Raw genomic sequence first — 22,128 nt, 5'->3', positions numbered from 1 at the left:
TACATTATATTTATACTGCATACTCATAATAATAATTCAGATCTAAGGGCTGATAGCCCAGATTGAATTTTTTAAAAAATAGAATGACTGTTGGAGCAATTTTATGCACAAGAAGCTGATATAAAACAAGCCACTGTAAATTAAGTGGACATAGCGTTACAGCAGATCTAAACTCTGCTCCCACTGCTGCTTTGTGTAAGACTTTAAAACAATGTTCTATGCCACATTACTGGGTTCAAGACTGAACTGAACAGGCTTAGGATATAGTCTTAGTCTACTATCTCTGAAGTAATCTTCCTGGAGTGATGTTAAAATGAAGGGAGAGATGCTTCAGATAGCAGTTTCTAATAAAGTGACATGTATTTAGGCTTGACTATGATAGAGTAGGGACACGGGTGGCACTGTGGGTTAAACCACAGAGCCTAGGACTTGCCGATCAGAAGGTTGGCGGTTCGAATCCCTCCAACAGGGTGAGCTCCCGCTGCTGCTGCCAACCTAGCAGTTTGATAGCACATCAAAGTGCAAGTAGATAAATTGGTACCGCTCTGGTGGGAAGGTAAACGGCATTTCCATGCACTGCTCTGGTTCACCAGAAGCGGCTTAGTTATGCTGGCCACATGACCCGGAGGCTGTACGCTGGCTCCCTCGGCCAATAAAGCGAGATGAGTGCCGCAACCCCAGAGTCGGTCACGATTGGACCTAATGGTCAGGGGTCCCTTTAACTTTACCTTTATGATAGGGTAAAGATAGCCATATGACATCCTCCAAATGGTGTTCAGCTACACTTCCCATCAGTCCCAAACAGCTTCACCAACGGTGGTCAGAAATGTTGTAGTAAAACATTATTCAGAGGGCACAATGGTTAACTGCAGTAAGATATGGGGACCGTGATGATTTCCCTTTAAGAAGTATTGCTTAATTTGAACAGAGAACTCCATGACATCCATTAGAAGGTCCGTGGGGTTTTGCAAAAAGGTGACTTGAGGAGGGATCTGGAGAAATGAAAGAGATAGGAATACACATGTTGTCTGGGTGACTGTTCAGGGTGGCTATCTGAAGAAGGAGAAGACTTGGATGGTTGCATCTCCAGTGGAGAGCCACTGCCATTCACTGAAGACAATATTGAGCTAAACTGTCTGACGTCATATAAGACAGCTTTCTGTTTTTTGATGTTGTGTTGCACAACTCCTACGGTCAATGGCCTTCAAATTGTGGTCAGAGCAGCCTGTGTCAGAACATCTAGATGTGGCATGTTTAGGGATTGATCCGTTCTCACAGAACTTTGAAGCCAGATCTTCTTCCTCTGGGTGGAACTAGAAGCAGGTCCACAATTCCACAGTGTTTTGGAAACGTCATCAGAAAGCCTTTAAACAGTTTAATCAGAAGCAGAACACTGAAGGCTCAAAAAAAGGGGGGAAGACATGGAGGATCCACAATATTTTTGTGCAGAATGCTCCCATCCTTAGGCCATTCAGTTTTCAGGCATGGACATCTGTGAAAGGATCATTTTCTATGTGGCCAAATCCTGAGGTCATGCTTCACTTTTCACTTAGGTAGAGTCCCATTACAGTGGACAAAAACTGGAACAGAAAAATAAAAATAAGGACCTCAGGACCCAGCCAAAAGTAAGTACTGTAAATTGATATCTACAGCTTCAATATATAATCTTTGAAATGGAGGAGTGAGAATATATCATTCCATTTGGCTATGTCTGAATTTGATACAGACAACGATAAAAGACCCCTGAGCAAATAGAAGTCTATAATTTACACGGTACACTGCTGTTATGAGCCATTAGTTCATGTTTAAGGACAAGAGCTATTCTCAAGAGATAAGTCTGCCATCTATTGTCTCTTAATGTGCAGTTTTTGCAAAATTCATTATCCTGTGTTGTAGGAAGAGTGGAAACTGTGAGACCCTCCGGTGATTAACTTGGAGCACTTCAAAGTTGTACAACTTTCTGTCAAAATTTAGGGCAGAAAGTAATGTATATTGGTGCAATCAGAATAACCATACAGTCTTCTTGTTTTTCAGAGCAGGTCACTCACCATGTTTCTGAGTAGCAATGGCTACTGCCTCCAAAATGACGGGTTTGTTATTGCATCAAAGTGCTGCAAATCTGCTGTAGCCAATGCCGTTTTGTTATCGGTCTTAAGATTTTAATTGCTCTCATGTGCTTTCGGTTGTTGTTCTGATGTGTGTAATTTTTATATTGTGTCACTAGGTGCCGCTATATCTCCCACTGACAAAATACAAGCACTAGCCACTGCCACAACCATGTGATCTGAGGCAGAGGGTTTTTGTTGATTTTAGCACACCAGTGTTCTGCATGAAATAGAGTCAGTGCCCCACCTTTAACTACAAGTGTTGGATTCAGAGAAGCTAATGTATGAGCCAGCCCTTTAAAAATGGTACTTTCTGCTCAATTCTTTTTATTATTATTCACCCACTATGTATGTAGATCTTCCCGATATGGAGTCCTTTACAATCTTCTGTCATGTCGAAATATCTGGGTAGGAAATACGGAAATACCCATGGTGCATGGTGTTGAGTCTACGTGACTTGCAAGTGCTTTTCAGCATGGAAATGCCAAGATTCAATATCAAATATAAACAAAAGAAAGATATATCCACTTAGCCCTTCAGACAGCCATTACTGTTCTGAGTCTGGAACAAACTATTCCAATTCTGTGGAAAGAGACCAACAAGAAGGAAGGAAGAGACAAAATGAGTACAGTGGTACCTCAGGTTAAGAACTTAATTCATTCTGGAGGTCCATTCTTAACCTGAAACTGTTCTTAACCTGAAGCACCACTTTAGCTAATGGGGCCTCCCATTGCCACCATGCCGCCACACGATTTCTGTTCTCACCCTGAAGCAAAGTTCTTAACCCGAGGTACTATTTCTGGGTTAGCGGAATATGTTACCTGTAGCGTATGTAACCTGAAGCGTCCGTAACCCAAGGTACCACTGTAATCATATGAGAGTCATCCTGGGCAAAGAGCTGCTATAACTTGTGATAAGAAAGTATAAGGCTTCTCCCTACATTCCTGTGTTCTAAGGACAACGTTTGACATGATAAAAATGGTTCACCTAGAAATATTCATTCCTGCTTTAGTCCCCAAAATCTGAGCAGCTGCTGCACTGATATTAAGTACTCAAAATCAGAATAAGGGGCATATTATTCATTCACTAGTCAGCATTTTTTACTTTCTCATCTACAAACCATAGAATAGCAGAATCGTAGAGTTGGAAGGGACCTCAAGGGTCATCTAGTCCAATCCCCTGAAATGCAGGAATATCAAGGAAAGCATCCATGACAGATGGCCATCCAACCTAGCTGGCTTACAACAATATATTGTAATAAGTATCAGTAATCTACACATATAACAGTCTTTACTGGCCTGTTGCCCTCCCAATGCTTTAGACTACAATTCCCATCAGCCCCAGACAGTTTGGCTAATGGTCACAGATGATGGGATCTGCAGTCCCGAAACATCTGGAGAGCTCCAAGGCTGCTCTTGGTTATCTTAAAAAGTACTCAAAGGCAGTAGCAGTATAAAACAACTTAAGGAGCATTCAGTAAAGACTTCCTAGGCGTTGTCTCTTAGCTTTTGCACACATGGCACAGGAAGAGAAGGTGTTTCTGAACAAAAAATTTGAAAAATGAAAGTAATTTTCTTTTGTTGGACCTGCTTTCAAAAGATGGATACAAATAGAAATTGTCTCCTCTAGAGGGAGCTTGTTAAATTGTTGCTGGAGTCGATCTGGGGATTTCACAGCTGTGGAGATTAGGATCGTGGGACCAGACTCTGACCTTGAATAAAAAATGTGTTTAGAAGAAGTTTTGGTGCTTGCTTTTTGCAAGACAAGTGCTTTGTTGGAGCAGATGCATGAGAAGATGGATTTGATGACTGTTGCAGTTAAAAACTTTGGACAAACAGCGAATACTCATATAGAAACCATTTAGGAACCAACCCAGGAACCTGTTTTGACAGGGCAAGTGCAAATGCAGAAGACAATGGAGGAGGTTGCTGCTGAACCTCAAGTAACACAAATGGAGAGACCCGAGGCCCTGCAGGAGCATAAGCCGCTGTTCTTGAAGATTGAATCTGGAGTGGGCCAGGGGGGGTCTGGAGTTGTGGGGGCTCTTAATTTTGGAGGGACTTTGAAACATGCTTTTAAATACTTTCTGGACTTCACTGCTGACTGTGGGGAATGGGACTGTGGGGAATGGGCTGATCTGCTGAGGGGAGATGGAGATATTTTTGGGTTGGAGTTTCCCCGAGACCTACTCCTCAATGAGAAAGGGAAGAAATTAAGAAAGAGATCAACAAAAGGCAAGGTAAAGTGCAGGTATAAACAAGAAGAAGATCTGCAGAAGGGACATGGAAAAGACTTAAGAGCCTCGGACACAAGATTACCAGGTTGATGGACTAGATGGAATGGACAGTAAGGACTGACATAACCCGAGACCAGGAAGAAGAGATGTTGGATGAAGATTGGAAGAAAGTTTTTAAAAATTTATTTTGGGAAGTAGTGTAAAATTAACGAGTATTAGGAAAAAAGTTGGAATGAAACTATTTGGCTTTAGTAGAAATGATATAAGGAGTTATGTATAAATAAGTATTAAGTTTTAAGCTTTAAGGTATTTTATGGTAAGATAAGGTTAAAATAAATTAAGGTAAACTGAACAACAGAATATAGTGAAAGATGGAAAGGATTTGCTGAGTTAATTAATAGGTTAGACTGTTAAGATAAATTACCCAATAAAAATTGAGAAAGATGGAAAGAATTTGCTGAAACAAATAACTAAACTAGAATACAAAAAGGGAGGTGTGAGGAGGTCGATGAAACAAGTAAATGAAAGATAAAGATATGGAATATTGGATGCGTGTTTTTTATTGTTATTGTTGTATTGGTTTTTATTTTATTTTTTCCCTTTTTTGTATTGTAATGTATGTTTTGTTAAACTTTTTGTTGTTTTCTTTTCTCTGTAATTTTTAAACTTCTAATAAATATCATTTAAAAAGAAAAAAGGAAGAGAAGGTGTTTCTGTTTCTCAGCCTCCTGAACCAATCAAGGTAAAGATGCAGCTGTCATACTAACAGTGGTTTAAATTGGTTCAGGGAAACTGATGAAAAGTAACATCTCACATTCGTCTTTCTCTGCAGTTACATTTTGGCACTTGAAAAAAAATAACTAGTACAAATTCACATCGTGTCATTTTTTTAAAAAAAAATGCAATCTTGCAGGTTCAGTCTCAGAAATGATCATTACAAGATGTGCATTTAATATGAATGTCAGAATGTCAGACAAGCTTGAAAATAACCATGGCATATATTTTCTTTTATAAAAGAAGAGCTGAAATAATAGGAGTAATTCTAAAGATAGCTGTGCTCTCTAATGGAGCCATTATTTACCTCCTGTTCTTCTCCAAATGGCTACCTCTATTAAATTGTCAAGAACTAATATATGTTTCTGCATGTATGTGCTGATTTAAGGTTCTCTTTCTATATGTCACAAATGGATGCAAAGCAATGAAGTTGTTTCCACTGGGATTACTCTGTGTACGATTGGGATGTGCATTCTTCATAGCCCTTGAAAGCACTCCGAAGCTTTTCCCAGCATCCCACTATGGAAGGAGGTCATCCAGAGTTCTGTTTGTTCAGAAGGTTGATAAATCAAGGTTGCACAGTTAATGAAATGGGCTTAGGATAGAAACCCACAAACAAAAGGAGACTAAACGCCCCAAAAAAAGTTTATGTGGTACTTTTATTTATTTACTTACATTTCCACATTCCGCCTCAAGGTTTGGTGTAGCTAACTATAGCTACTGTCAGTACAAAATATATAGAAAACATGAAAATGTATGTCTGGCCACCAATAAAGGCAGCCAAAATTTTTAAATTCTAATAGCTCTGCTGGATCAGATCAGGTCATCTAGAGTAGCATTCCATAACCTACAGTGGTCCTTTGCTACACCATCCCCATGTCAGGACCATATTTGTGTGAGAGTGTGTAGAAACCCTTGAGTTTTTCATGGTTGGGACATTTGTACATGACTACAAACCTAAGAGTCATATCCACCACAGCACCCATTTTTTACTCCATCCATGCCCACCATCGGCATGCCGCCACCTGAACGTTGCCCTCACACGGAATGATGTCCCTCAAAATGAAAAATGTTCCCCACAGCTTTTTAAGGGCATCAAGAAGAGTCAGTAAATACACACACGCCACTGAGGGATCACTGCCCTCAGCTGCACATTTGTCTGGGTAGACTAGCTTCTAAATCTTTTTTTTTTTCCTTTTCTTTTTTTGGTTTTCACATACAGTGGTACCTCGGGTTACGTACACTTCAGGTTACAGACTCCACTAACCCAGAAATAGTACCTTGGGTTAAGAACTTTGCTTCAGGATGAGAACAGAAATCGTGCTCCGGCAGCACGGCAGCAAGGGCATTAGCTAAAGTGGTGCTTCAGGTTAAGAACAGTTTTAGGTTAAGAACGGACCTCCAGAACAAATTAAGTACTTAACCCGAGGTACCACTGTATTGCATTACAATACAGATGTACCAAAGCCAACACCATTTCTTCCCCATGCCCCCATACATTTACATTTCTATTTCCTCAATCTATCATATTATTCTTTTCTCCTTCCTCCCACTTCCCTCCGCCCCCACTCGATTTCCTCCACATTATACAATTTAGAATAATATTTGCATTCTACAATCTTCTCAAATCATCTATATATTATTATTACCTTTCCTTACTCATTTTTCTTCCATCCCGTACTTTACATTTTAATCTAGGCATATTAGCGTATCATTTATTGAGCAATATTTTGCCATATATTCATCAAAAAAATTCCACTCCTTTTTTAATTTTTGATTTGACTGATTTCTTATTACAGTGGTACCTCAGGTTACATACGCTTCAGTTTACATATGCTTTAGGTTACAGACTCCGCTATCCCATAAATAGTGCTTCAGGTTAAGAACTTTGCTTCAGAATGAGAACAGAAATGGTGCTCCGGCAGCGCGGCGGCAGTGGGAGGCCCCATTAGCTAAAGTGGTGCTTCAGGTTAAGAACAGTTTCAGGTTAAGAACGGACCTCTGGAATGAATTAAGTACTTAACCCGAGATACCACTGTATAGCAATTAATTTTGCCAAAATTAAATATTCATTTAGTTTACAAATCCATTCCTCCTTTGTGGGTATAGTTTGTGGTTTCCACCTAGCAGCAATCCCTATTCTAGCAGCATGTAGAAAAATTCTTACCCCCCCCCCATGGTATCTCCTGACTCCTAGCGCCTAAATCTTTATTAGATACAAGTCTCAGGTTTGAAACTGGTTCTGCCCAACTGCAACCATCTCCCAGCATTCCTTAGGCAGAGTGAGGCAGCCACCTCAGGTGGCACAGGCTGAAGTGGGGAAGTGGACAACCTGTGGTGTGACATGTGGCTTGCCACATACCCCTTGAACTAGCCTAAGATACAAACAGGAATGACTCAAGACATTTTGTTGCCCTCCCCCAAGGCACATCCAGAAGATATCTGGACTGGTAGTTGAATCTTACTCCACTACTGGTGAAAGGACAGAATCTTGCCCTGCACTTGAGGGCAGCAGGCAGCATAGGGGACACAGGGCAGGCCACTTGCATCTCTGCCCCTCTCCAAGCCTCAGCACCCGCTGTCTGAGGCAGCTGCCTCATTCTGCCTCATCACAGGGCTGGCCCTGAATGCTGAGGAGGGCCATGTGCTGCTGACAGTGCCTAAGGAAGATTCCCTGCTTTTCAGATCAGCTTTTGAATATGGAAATGGCAGTGGCACCATTTGGTCCTTTGTCTCTGGCAGCGAAATGTTTTGAGCCGCCCCAGACTTCATTGGTTCTGTCCACAACTGGAATGGAGCTCCTGACAAATTACCCCTAAGAAAACGCAATCCATGAGAGAGAGAGAGAGAGAGAGAGAGAGAGAGAGAGAGAGAGAGAGAGAGAGAGATGCTGCCCCTTACCCTTAATGTACATCTTCCTCACACCTTCCCACACATGCTAATCTATGTACAGCAGTTTTCTGCTCCACACGTATCCCCCATCAAAAGCACAGAGATGCGCTCACAGGACTAGATCAGGCCCTAAGTATTATTTATTTACAGGCATGTTTACAAACTGCCAACTCATTGGGGAAAAATATATATCCTGGCAGTGTGGAAATTATAAAAACATCATAAAGTTATAAGGTCATTAAAAAACAGAACAAATGACAAACTCTGAATTAAATTTGTTCTCTAAAAACATGTGGTGAAACAAGAACATTTTCAGCAAGCAACGGAATATCAGGATTAGAGGTGCCTATCTGATTTTAGTAGGAGCTGTGTTCCAAATCACTGGTGCCATGACACTAAAAGCCTTTATTTATGAATATATGATAGCTGTGAGACATCCAGGAGACCTTCTCCAGATGATCACAATGATCTGGCTGCTTTATAATTAATTATTCCTTGTTTACAGTTTAGCTTTTTAGAATATAGGCTGTTTTTTGGGCCCAAAGCCACCTCCTTTTGTTATTAGGTGCTGCTGGACAGTGTTTTTATTGGACAGTGTTGGAACAGGATGTGGTGCTCATTTAACTACTACAGAAATTAGCACCCTCTACAGCCACTTAGAATTCCCCAGTGGTGCATGTAAATTTTACTATAGTGCATGCTCTCAGATTACAATGGAAAATAGCTACAGTTCAAGGACCAAAGTGCTTCCCACACACGAGAAAACCAAGATGACAGGTTTCCTTTTCTTTCTCTAACTTGATACTGTGAGAAAGAGCATCATCTTGCCTTGGATTCGACTATTTGTTGTATTTTTATTTTTATGTGCAATCTTTGATGGGGAAGAGAATATGGGGATTCCTCTCTAAAATAAAGCTAAAAACACCACCAAAATAACAATGGGCCATTTGAGATGTTGATTTCTGTTTCTGACCTACATATTGCAAAATATTGGGTAAGTACAGTACAATCATACCTTAGATCTCAAATGCCTTGGCTCCTGAACAAATTGTCTCCCGAACATTTGAAACCCGGAAGTGAGCATTCCAGTTTTTGAAAGTTCTTTTGGAAGCCGAATGTCCAAAGGGGCTTCCACAGCTTCCGATTGGCTGCAGGAGCTTTCTGTAGCCAATCAGAAGCTGCGCTTTGGTTTCCGAACGTTTTGGAAGTCGAACAGACTTCTGGAACGGATTCTGTTCGACTTCCAAGGTACGACTGTACTGAACTTGGTCCTATGAATAATCAAAAGCTCATCCCATTGATTGCTGATAGCAAATGGGATCTGCAACACAGTCAGTTTTGCAATGCCGACTGCTCTAGACTCTTTCCCAGGACACTCCATTCTATTCTATGGCTTTTTCCAGGACACTCCATTCCATTCTGCCCCCCTGCTCCAGTTTTCTACACACACACAAAAGACAGCTCCCAAAAGAGGCAGTTATGAGCACTTGAGTGGCTTTAAAAGGTAAAGGTACCCCTGACAGTTAAGTCCAGTCGCGAACGACTCTGGGGTTGTGGCGCTCATCTCACTTTACTGGCTGAGGGAGCTGACATTTGTCCGCAGAGTTTTTCCAGGTTATGTAGCCTGCATGACTAAGCCGCTTCTGACAAGCCAGAGCAGTGCACAGAAACGCCGTTTACCTTCCCGCCGGAGTGGTACCTATTTATCTAGGTTTATTTAGGGTTAGACAAATTCACAGAGGTTAACGCTATGAGTGCTACTAACCATGATGGCTATGCCCTGCCTCCAGTATCAGTGACAGTGGCTGTATGCTTCTGAATACCACTTCCTGGAAACTGCAGGAAGAAAAATGCTGTTGCGTTCATGCCTATGGGAAGCCTATCTGCTTGTGGGCTTCCCATAGACATGTGGTTGGCCACTGTGAGAACAGGATACTGGCCTGATGCAGAAGGCCTCTTCTTATGTTATTAGCATTCATTTGGCTGTTTGGGCCTCCCCACCCGATTTTTTTGTCCTTCTGCAAAGCTTGGCATTTCCTCAAGCCTTCCAATACGTCTCTCTCTCTCTCATGGATGGTGCCATTTTGGCTACATAAGCAACAACATATCACTCTGAACACCGAAGGCAGAAGTCATGACAGCCCCTGCAAATTCCTGTTTTGACATTTGCTCTGATAGAAATGTCCACTCACCCACATGGGAAATATATAACCGGGGGTGTCACTCAGTCACATATTCTAGGGGCCTTTCAGAAGCTGCATTTTCTTCTTTCTTAGGAGGCAGCTTTTTCAAATTAAAGTTAAGGAATTGCCAGGCCTGTGCATATAAGCTTACACTATTGCTGTCTGTCAGGAGCTTTCTGTCAACAAACAGGGAAATCTAGACTTCATGGCTGTCAAAGCCCCCATCTTCAGGGAGCAATAAATACACTTTGAAAGATAAATGAAATCCCAAAGGATAAATTGACACAACACTAAGAATGTTACTTTTCTCTCCTTAAAAAGAGAGGGGGAGAGAAACTACTGACAAGGATTTTTCTCCCAAGATGGCCCTTGCATAGTAATTGCTGATTTAACTGAAGCATTTCAGTTAAACACATTGCAAACTTTGTATGAGAAATTGAGATGGCAAAAATGGAACTCCACAGCGGCATTTAGTATCACAGTGTTAGACTGCATAAACAACGCATATAAAGCGCTTTTTCTTTGCCAATGTAGCTGAGCCCCAAGTCTGCCTGCAATCCTGCAACTAGGACTAAACCTCACAGGACTCAATGGGATTTTTGTTTAGGGTTGACATGTATTGGTTCGTACTGCTAAAGATCATAATGGACATCTGGTCAAACCATCAAATGTTTCATAACAAAAACCGCATGCCGAGAAAAGACATTTAAAAGAGAACAAAACTCAGAGGGTGCCTCCAGTCTGTCCGTATTTCACAGGAGGGATTTAAGTACATACTGGAATTTTTTTTACACTTGGACATATAAAGCGGATTAAAGAGCTTTGTTGCCCTAGTACAACAAATTCTCTTTAAGGGGGGAAATCAACTTTTTGCAGCTTGGAAGCAAACCAGTTGGAGGCACTGGCCTTTAGTTGATTGATTGGGACCCATTAGCAGGTCGGGGCTTAATCCAAGGTGGGGTTGCAGCAGAAGCACTACCACCATGCAAATGAAAAATTTAAAAACGGTTCCCCCAAAGCATGGGTTAAAAGTAGGTCCTGTGTCTGAAAAGGTTGAAGGTACCAGTTCTATGGCACATTGTCCTCAGAGCACCCGACTTGGACAAATCTGATTTCAGCTACTGAAGGAGTTATTCTAGTATAATATTGCCCCACACACTTCTCTTTTTAAAAAATAAATATTAATCCTGTCATAATATATGAATGGGAAGGAATTTCTCAGCAACTTCTATGTCAAGCTGCCAGATAAATATTTACAGCACACTCAAGAGTTTGCTGAATGTGTTTGACTTCACTCAAGAAAACTCTTTCCAGGCATGAAGGTCATGAAATGTGTTATCAACGTCCAGGACCAGCCTTCAGAATCACATAGAAGGTGAAGAGACACATGTCTGGTTTGCGCTACTCAAAACGCAGGCCTTCTGATAATGTCTCTGTGAACTACTCTTTCTATGAAAAAGCAAAAAAAAAAAAAAAGCTCTGTTCTCTGAGTGTTTAATTCAGAACACAGCAGCCTATTTCCGTGACAATGAATTTTCAGCTCAAACCGAATGTTAAGCCTTTATATTTTTGCCATGGTGCAAATTGAAACTAACTGGCTGATGAACCTAACTGATCCTAGTGGCACTTTCTTCAGAGTAAACATGCCTAAAATCATGCAGTCTGGTCCTGGTTATGTCTACTCAGAAGTAAGTCCCACTGAGTTCTGAGTAGACAAAACTAGGACCAGACTGCATGATTTTAGGCATGTTTACTCTGAAGAAAGTGCCACTAGGTTTAGTTAGGTTAAGAAGTCCCACAGAGTTGTATTTCTTTATTAAATTTGTATACCACCTTTCATCCAAAGTTCTTGGGGTGGTTCACAAGATTAAGATACAGGGTAAAAGCACAAAAAAGTGAAGAAACAAGACAATAACACCCCTCCCACAAACAAAAAGGCTGTAGAATATTAATCAGCCCAAGGCCTGGTTGAAGAGGAACTTTTTTGCCTGGTGAGTCAGGCAATCATCCCTGGGGGAAATGGGAAGCCTCTGCAGAAAAGGCCCGTTCTCATGTTGCCACCATCTGGACCTCTCGTGGAGGAGGCACACGAAGAAGGGCCTCAGGTGGTGATCGCCTAGTCTGGGAAGAGGCAGTATTTGAGGTATTCAATGGAGTTCAATGGAGTTTACTCTCTGGAAAGTGCACATAGGGCTACATACTTCCCTTACTTTTGCAGCCACATGAGGCTGTATTTCATGCTTACCTAAAAGCAAGTCCCACTTAACTCAATGGGATGTACTTTTTAGCTGCTATGTACAGGGAAGGACCACATTTAGGGGTTCGGAAACTAGCTGATGCTGGTATGTGTTTAACACTTGAAACTTTTAGTTCCTGGGTTGTATTCACCATGTTCATTTTAAAATTCTTTCTGTGAAAAAAATGGGACAATTGTGTTCAGGTGGGTTTTCTGTTAATCTGGGCATTCTAATCCAATTCGGTTTCAGTTGTCCATTCTGCTGCGACCGTAACATTTAAGTGTGATGGTTTTATTGTATTTTGAATGCTGTTAGCCACTTGGAGCTCTATGCTGGCAAGTGGAAAGGTGGGGTTTAAAATAAATAAATGGTGGGCAAAGCAAGGAATGTTTTACCTTAGCCCACTGGGCTGAATGAATGAATGAATGGATTGATTGATTTCGTTCACTGACCAGCGTGCAGCCCACTAGGCTAGTTTCCTCCCACACTCCAACACTCTCACTCACAGCTCTATCCTTCATCCAGGGAAGTAAGGTGCATCATCAAAGCTCAAGGACCACATTTCAGCTAGGTGAAACACTAAAGGAGAGTGCGAAGCAAGCCTTGTGGGTAGGTGTGGCCTGGGGAAAGGGGTGTGGCATTGGGGGAGGGTCCTGGGGGCAGAGAGAGAGGCTTGGAGGACTGCATATGACCCCAGAGATTTCCCACTCCTGCCACAAGTGTGTGCAGAGTTTGCAATGTTAGTTTTGTATCAGTGATCTTTGGGGTGAAATATGGAGGCTTCTCATGGGTGTACAACAATCTACTGATTCCGTTTGCTTTGCTCTTTGTACCTGCCCAATGGCTCCATACTCCTGGGCGAATCTGTTTGTTTTCACATGGAAATGCTCATTCCATTACAGTTTTATTTTTAGCACGGCAGATAACTAACTGCTGGCAGAAGGGAACGCGATAGCGTGAATATTCCCCCTGCTGTCTCTTACCAAAGAGATAATTGATGTAGCAGCCCTCTCGCTCTTATCTCCGGGGAGCGTTTAACTGCAAAATGCAAACTACGTTTTGATTTGTGGGAGCTCCGTCTGGGTGGCCCAAACAGCTTGCGGAAGGTGTTAACAACCAGATAGCAGCCTCTTTTATAAAGCGCAGGGACAAAAATGGTTGCGCATCCACGACTTTATTATTACAGCAAAGTGACAGAGCTATCTTGGGATTAGACTGGGAGGTTATGCACCTGACAGCATTTGTTTTAAACGGGATTTGCTCTCCCAGGTGAAAAACAGGGCTGGCTGAGATAAGGGCATCCACCACTTACGACAAAAGAACTCTGATAAGCAAAATTCTAAGATATGATCAGAAACCAGTGATAAAATGTGAATTGCCGTTCAATCATGTGCTCTTTTTAATGCAAAAGTAAGCTCTGCTTCATTAAACACAGGTTGCTGCCAAGTGATTTTGCAAGGGATTGTGATCCTGGGCTTACTTAGGAACATCAGAATCTTGCCAGATCAGACCAAGAGGCCTATTAGTCCAGCATCATGTTTTCCACAGTGACCAACCTGATGTCTCTGGGAAGCCCCAAAAGGAGAGATGGGGACATTAGCTATCTTCTTCTGCTGTTCCTAAGCAAATGATCTTCAGAGGCATACAGTTTCCAAACTTAGAGGTAGAATTTATAGCCACCTGACTAATAGCCATTCATAGACTTACCATGAATTTGTCGAAACTATTCTGGCCAGGGGCAGCCCAGTCCCTTCCATTGCCTGAGGCGAAACGGTAAGGTCCCCCACATCTGCCCTGCCAAAGCCTTGCTTACCAGTGTCACATGGTGGTGGATTCTTCCAGCAAAATCTCGCGGCACTCTGGTGAGATCTCACATGAGCTTTGTGAGATCTTGCTGGAAGAGGCTACACAACCAGGCATGGCAGGGGCATGCACCACCCAGAGGGATTCTGCCACCCAAGGCAGCTGCTCCATCCCACCTCATGGGCTAGCAGGCCCTGAGCCTGGCCCTGTGGCCTTGAATTCCATGTTGACTTTGTGCTGTGTGAAGAAGTCCTTCTTTTTGTCTGTCCTCTCCTGAAAATCTTTGCTGGATGGCCCTGGTTGACGACAGGGAAAGAGAAAAAGAACATTATTTGGAAGAGTATCAACATTTAGGAGCATACGAAGTTGCCTGGATCAGATCATTGAGCCACCGAGTTTTTCAGGATTTTAAAACAAGTCACTCTCCCAGTCCTACCTTGAGATGCCAGGGATTGAACCCAGAACCTCCTTGCAAGCAAAACAGATGGTTTTCGACCCAGCTATGCTTTGTCCCCATTAACCTCAATTTTAATAGCTTCAATTTTGTTTTCCATAATGTCAATGCTTTTTTTTTTAATTTCAACTCAAGGAAATATGCACTAGACTAGCGGTTCTCAACCTGTGGATCCCCAGATGTTGTTGGACTATAACTCCCATCATCCTTGAGCTCTGGCCTTGCTAGCTAGGAGTGATGAGAGTTGTAATTCAACAACAGCTGGGGACCCACAGGTTGATAAAGGCTGCTCTAGACTATCAGAAAGGATTGGTGTTGGTTAAAAATGAAGTTTTCCATTGCTATAACTCAAGGAGCACTGGATCTATCCCCTCCATTTGCTCAGGGCAGAGTAAGGGGCTGATAACTGAACTATAGCAGGGCAATAGTTGTGATTTATTCCATCTCCTCTCCAACCCCCTTCCTCTCCCTCATACCTCTCAGTCATGCACCTCCTTAAGAGGTTGTGTGGGAGACTGGGCTTCTTGTTGCATCACCACTGTTGCAGAATTCCCTCCCAAAGAGGTGAGACTAGCCCCACCGCCTGTGGCATTTAGGTGGGCAGTGAAACCATACTTAATCTGCATGTCTTTTTGTGGTTTTTAATAAGATGACCCTGGCTCAGTGAAAGAGCATCTCTGCCTTGCATGCAAAAGGTCTCAGATTTAATCCACTCAGCGGATACATTTGTATGACAGACCCTGCAATTTTAACAAACGTGGCAATTACACAGAGCAGATACTGCATCCTACTAAGTCCTTGTGTTGCGCTTTAAAAGAGTCCAAATATAAATACCTGTTTTATATGGGGGGGGAAATAAATAAAATTAAACTTGGCTCTTCTAGCAGCTGGTCACTGCCCTTAGTTCCAAATAAATAAATAAAATTAGAACCAATAACTGTTGGAGATTTTAGCCTCGGGACACAAATTAAGAGTGTCTAAGTTCCAGGATTGCAGCTTGCGTCTTGTCAGTGTAGCTGTTAACCTCAAAGAATATGATGGGTATTTGCGGTGTTGAAAGGCAGGAGAGTGACGTTTGATTCTATTAGGCTGGATATGGAGCGATTGATAGCGTGTGTGAGAACCCAGATAGAGAGCTCTGAGCAAGGAAGCATGGGAGACGGGAAATAAGGTATATTTTGCAGCAGCTCCTCTCATTTCTTGAATAGAAAAAGACCAGTTTGAGTGTCTTTACATACATGCATACTCAATTGCAACCACAAACAAACACAGAAGATGTGTCTGTACAAACCTGACTCTATTCCCACCCCCCCACCCCCGCCTTCTTTTTAGATGCAAATTGTTTAGAGGAATTAGCTAAACTTGCATAGAACAAGGGGAGCAATTGGAAAGAGAAAGACTTTGGCTTGAGTCTTATGATAAGGGGAGTTTTTTATTGCCGTATTGGCCCTAATATAAGCCGCACCTGAATAATAATAATAATAATAATAATAATAATAATAATAATAATAATAATAATAATTTATTATTTATACCCCGCCCATCTGGCTGAGTTTCCCCAGCCACTCTGGGCGGCTCCCAATCAGTGAATATAAGTTGCACCATTAAAATTGGAGGGGAGGGGAGAAAATAAATAAATAAATACCCAAATATAAGCCGCTCCCTTCCTCGCTGTTCCTGGCTGCATAAGGGGGGGGGGGAGCCGCGTTGCCAGTGGCCTTTTCCCTTCCTCGCTGTCTCCTTTCCCGGCCTTGGGGGAGAGGACGGGGGACTATGCATGGGGCAGGCACCACTTTGCCAGGCTCCTGGCGCTGTTTGCCCTGCACTCCTGGCTGCATACCGTAAGGTCGTGAATATAAGCCACACTTTAACTTTTCATGATCGGAATTTGGGGGGAAAGTGAGGCTTATATTCAGACCAATATGGTATCACTACTACTACTACCTGAATGAATTAAGAAATGGAAAGCTTATCAACCCTTCTCTCCACCCTACAACCACCTATAGCCCCCCAAAAGCCTTTCAGGGCAGGGCTCTCCTGTACAATGTTGGATGGGTCTTCAGGGGCCTGGTAGCAGAAGCAGGGAAGGGAGAGCTCCTTTCTTCCATGAATTCCTTTCATGCTAGTCCCCAAACTAAGGCCCGCGGGCCGGATGAGGCCTGAGGGACTCGTTTATCCGGCCCATGGCGAACCCCGCTGCCGCCGCCCATTCTTACCGGCGCTACACTGCGCAGCTGCCCACTTCCGGCTCGGAGAAGCACCGGAAATAGCTTGTGCGCATGCGCAGGTGTTATTTGCACATTATTTCTGGTGGGAGGAGGCCCATGCACATGTGCACAAGCTATTTCCCGTGCTCCTCTGACCCAGAAGTGCACCAGAAATAGAATGGGCACGTGCTCCCCTGCCCTCCTGCCCGCCGCACGATCGGTGCTGGAGACACCAGCCCGAGGCACGGTAAGTTTGCTGACGCCTGTGTTAACTTGCCTTATGAGTGATTCCTCCTGCCCCGATCTGTACCCCATTCAACCTTGCTCAGTGGTGTCCCTAACCATCCAGAGAAGGAGTAGGGAAACTTTTCCATACATCCCCTCAGCACCACATTACTGTTATCTCCCTCTTCCTTCATAATGTATAGAGATGTAAAATGTGTGATGTGACACCTTCACACCCAGCATTTCTCACTCTTGCAGCCAGTGAAGTGGCTTGGGGACAGAAAAACTCACAGTGGGTACAATGGGTGTACCTCTGACCTTTGCATTGTACCTCTACATTCGAGACACACGGAACTAACGGTTTCTACAGACAGAGATACACACCCCTCTGTCAAGGCAAGCCAGAGGCATTTTCACAATGTTCCCTCCAACATTCCTCAGTTGAAAATAGGGACATTCTGTTCTACATCAGTGCCGCCTCTTGAGCATCTCCTCCGGGTTAAGCACAAAAGTTATTAGAGGAAATTCACAAAACTGAAGCATTTTAAGTATGCCATCACCGTCGCTTGCACTTGGGAATTTGGGACTCTGTGTGACAAAGTGAGAAGCTGTGATGACTTAACGGTTTTTGTGACAGTCCCAGCATTTGGGGGGCAGTTGGAGACTATGCATGTTATAACCAGGCAAAAGCGCTTGAGGAAGCCATGGAGGAGCGGCATTGATGGACATGGCTTACAGAGGGCCTACAGCCTGTGCGTCTTCTTTGATGGTCACTCGTAGCCAAGTAAGATTGTCTTCCATAAACACAGTTTTAAAAGTGAGTCCATAACTGACAGTGGGGGCCAATTCTGGATCCACACGTCCTTCCACAGTGGGGAAATTGGTTTCTGGGTGGGAGTTGATCACGGTGTAGATTTGCCAAGCGTGCCTTCCTCTTAGCATGTTTCTCCCTTGCATCCTGAGTTCGAGTGTCTTCAAAGCCCATGACACCTTTGGTAAAGTCTGTTCTCCAGCTGCAGTGCTCACTGGTCAGTGTTTCCCAGTTTTTGGTGCTTATACTACATTTTTTTAGATTTGCCTTGAGAGAGTCTTTGAACCTCTTTTGTTGACCACCAGCATTACGCTTTCCATTTTTAAGTTTGGAATGGAGTAGTTGCTTTGGAAGACAATCATCAGGCATCCGAACAACATGTGGGTGGAGCCTAGAAGACCTGGTTCCCCATCAGTTGCTTCAGATTCAAGCCTTTTAGCAATATCAGTGCAGGATATGGCTCGCTAGTAATAAATCAGCTGAGTATGCTGAATTAAAGAAACTGCCTTATGCTGAGTCAGACTATGGATCCATCTATCTCAGTGTCATCTACAGTGACTCGTAGCAGTTCAGACAGGAAGTCTTTCTCAGACCTCTCTGGAGATCCTGTGGACTGCACTTGGGACCTTCTGCATCAAAGCTATGTGCTCTGTCACTGGTCTACAGCCCTTCCCTGTCTGATGGGACCTTTCATAATTCCAACTGTAGGCACATCCAAGTCAGTAATTAGCAGGTGTCTGTTTCCACACACAATTATGCACAGGGTCCCCACCCCCATCATTCTGCCTCATGGACACTGAGGTCCATGCCAAGGGTCTTCTGGCAGTTCCCTCGCTGCGAGAAGCCAAGTTACAGGCAACCGGGCAGAGGGCCTTCTCGGTCTCATCACCAAGAGCTTTTTGCTCTCCTTTCCCCCACCCCTCACCCCCAGTCACAAAAATCCTGCTCTGACTTTGGAGCTGAGGCTGGAACTTGAACCAAAAATAGCAGCACCACATTACTGTTATCTCCCTCTTCCTTCATAATGTATAGAGATGTAAAATGTGTGATGTGACACCTTCACACCAAGCATTTCTCACTCTTGCAGCCAGTGAAGTGGCCTGGGGACAGAAAAACTCACAGTTAAGGTTCTTGACCTGAGATTGGGAATAAATGCGATTCAGTTCATATCGAAAGGGAACCTTACCTAATTTGCACTTCACGAAACAATGCACAAACCCAAATTCAGCCTTCGAAATACGCTTTTCTTTTAATCTTGCAGTGCAGTTCTCTAGCCAAATACTGTGCACAAAAATGCATAAGTGTGAGAATGTGTGCATCTAAATGCATATAACCGTGAAAATAACATACAAAAAGGTGTTGTATCTGGGGAAATTGCTTGCGAAAATATGTATATTTGTCAAAGATGCATTCAAAAATGTGTTCATTGGGAGAAATTTGCACTACAATGCTGATGAATTTTCATGAGGGATTTTTTTTTTAAAAAAAGCAAATTGCTGCAGAAATGAGAATGACTGAATTTAAGATGGGAAGAACAAGAAACTGAAAGAAGCAAGATTCTATCATCTATTCTATCAGGGATGTGAAGATGAAACAAGAATGCTCTTCCCTACCTGACTTTCTATGTGGTAGTATCCCAGGAGCATTGCAGCATGTGCTCCTTGAAACATTTGGGTAGGTTCAAAGATTCCTCCAATCTCCGAATGCCACCTTTGTCCAGATTCTGTGCTTCTGTTTTACACCAATGCACAAATTGATGTTTACATGTCATCAGAAAGAGGAAACTGGGTCTGCCTGCTCAATAGGTAGAGTTCGCAACTGCCTTGGGCAGATGCTGGGGGACAGGGACATTACTAGAGCATGGGCAACCCAGACAGAGGGGTGGGGTACAATATTATCATCATCATCATCATCATCATCATTAACATTATTCAGCTCAGGGAAGCACCAGTCACAAAATGGTAGGGCAGAGATGAAGCCAGCCACTTCAACTATCCCATAACACAGCAGCCAGATTACTGGTCTGGATTCCAGTCTTTCAACCAGTGCTCTCAACGGTTGCCAGGGGGGAAACAGAAGGAAAAGGGGTGCAGAGGTGAGATTTTGTAGCTGGATTTAACTGGAACTGGAACTATGGTGCTCTGTGGCTTGTGGGGAGATGGTCTTCTAACTATGTGCCACTGCTTATGCTCGACTTAAATATTTGAAAATAAAGCAAATATTATGAAAACACCATCACTCTCCAGTTCTTTCTCATCCAACAGCAGCTAAATCCAGTAGCTGTGCTCCTGGAACATCTTAGTGTTCAGGCTGGAAGGAAGCATGCGTTACAATATCATACAGTCCCTCTCAGAAATGAACACTCACTTCAGATACAGTACACACAGCTGTTTCTGCATGTCTGAGTAAGATGCACTGGGCCTGTTTATCCCAGGAATCCGCTTTTTCTTTGTCTTTGAACCAGAACTCAGTCTAATTCACCCTGGGCGAAAATAATAATCCAGGTTTGACAATGTAATCCTACCCTGTTATAGGTCTATTAGGAGCACCGCTTTCAACAGTAGTTGCGAGTCAATACATTTCCCTCTTTCAAGATTGGTTCCAATGTAACGAAAGCTTCCAGTGGCTTAAGTAACAGCTCTTTCGAGTACCAAACATTACAGAACGTTATCCCACTGCAATTCTGGCTGTGTTATGTCATCAGTTATTGAAGAGAGATGATAAAACGCCAGTATGGAACAGCTTGACATTCTGAGCCCATTAAGAGAGTAGATTCAGGAAGACGAGGAAATATAAACAAGCCCAAGACAAAGGGTTGGGCCCTACTATATTAGTTGCACATTTCTATCCAGAGCCTAGGAAGCTCCCCCTCCTCAGTAGCTCCTCTACACTCACGGTCCCCAGGCCACAGCAAGCCAGCTGACTCATGCAGCCCCAACAAAGGCAGTCTCGGGTCCTGATTTCCATCAGGGGAATGCTGGGGAATGTTGGAGGGTATGCAATGTTGTATATGGAGAAACAGCTGCCTCCACAAGTCGGCATTAATTAAATGGGAACTTACTCTTAGGTAAGTGTCTATAGGACTGAGATGTATGTCATTCCTACACTTCTGATAAAAGCAGTGCTTTTTTCTGGGGGGGACACAGGGGTACGCATACCCCTAAACATATAATATAAGGCAGGCTCACCAGAAACAACAGTGCAAGCCACACCGGATGTTCAGTTTTTTAAAAAAACCATTCAAAAACCAGAACACTCACTTCCGGTTTTCGATCGTTCAGGAGCCGAAACGTTTGACTCCCAAGGTGTTCAGGAACCGAGGTATGACTGTGCTTTTACCATTAAAGTATTTATTTTCCCCGATTTGAACTATAAAATGGTGTTTTTCTTGAGTCAAAATGAGAGTACCCCTAAACATTTTTTAAGAAAAAAAAGGATATGTAGTTTGCAGCTGTTGTTGAGACACAGCTTAGTAATGGCTGGAAAAGCTTTAGTGATTGAGGCTGCGAGCCTAGCCATGCCTACTCAAAAGTAAGCCCTGATTAATTCAATAGGACTTACTCCCAGGTAGGAAGGATGGCAGCCTAGGTTTGTCAGTGATTGGAGAAAATATTAGACTAGGAACAACGTTTGAAGATGCACGTCAGTGGTATAAAATGAAGCATTTGGTTGTAAGAACCCAAACACAATTGGCGGGGTTAATTATGTGTAAGTAATATATACTGTAGCTATTATGCCTTCTATTCTTTTCTCTCTTTTTTAGTTTCAAATGCACATTGTTTATAAAAAGCAATAGCAATTTTGGACCAAGCTTTTCAGCAGATGGTTAATTATTTTCTTTTTGGCTTATCTCATAATTTCTCCATTCTGAGCTTCTAAGAAAAGTACCTTCTTCAGGCCAAATCACTTGAACTGACTCATAGATAAAGATACCTAAAATATGTTTTCTCTTCATATTACATGGATTATTTCCTCCTGATAAAAGCTCTAGTATCTTGCCACTTAGCATAGTTTACACATTCTCTTTCACATGTGAGAACAGAGGGAAGCACTACATAGAATCCAATTTGCATAACTACACATCAGGGACACACAAATCTGTCAGTTTCAGTTCTCTTACTTTCCCATTTTTCCAACCTTAAATTCAATTATCCACATTTTTGCAGCAATTTGTGGGTTGGTGTTATTGTTTTTTTAATTG

The 22,128-nt window shown here is 42.8% G+C and overlaps 1 long non-coding RNA gene across 1 annotated transcript in view; it reads right to left on the bottom strand.

The window, feature by feature from the left end:
* Positions 1 to 4,114: 4,114 nt before the first annotated feature.
* Positions 4,115 to 22,128, bottom strand: part of LOC310849342 — a 431,248-nt gene continuing 413,234 nt past the window's right edge. Inside the window, exon 2 of the long non-coding RNA XR_014566878.1 lies at positions 4,115 to 4,726. This is a non-coding gene — a long non-coding RNA (uncharacterized lncRNA). The remainder of the gene's footprint in view (positions 4,727 to 22,128) is intronic.

Source organism: Podarcis gaigeae (genome assembly GCF_964106915.1).
Source record: "Podarcis gaigeae genome assembly, chromosome: 7".
NCBI classification, from domain to species: domain Eukaryota; kingdom Metazoa; phylum Chordata; class Lepidosauria; order Squamata; family Lacertidae; genus Podarcis; species Podarcis gaigeae.
Note: the sequence above shows the minus strand (reverse complement) of the source record. Positions and strands in the feature narration are given on the sequence as shown.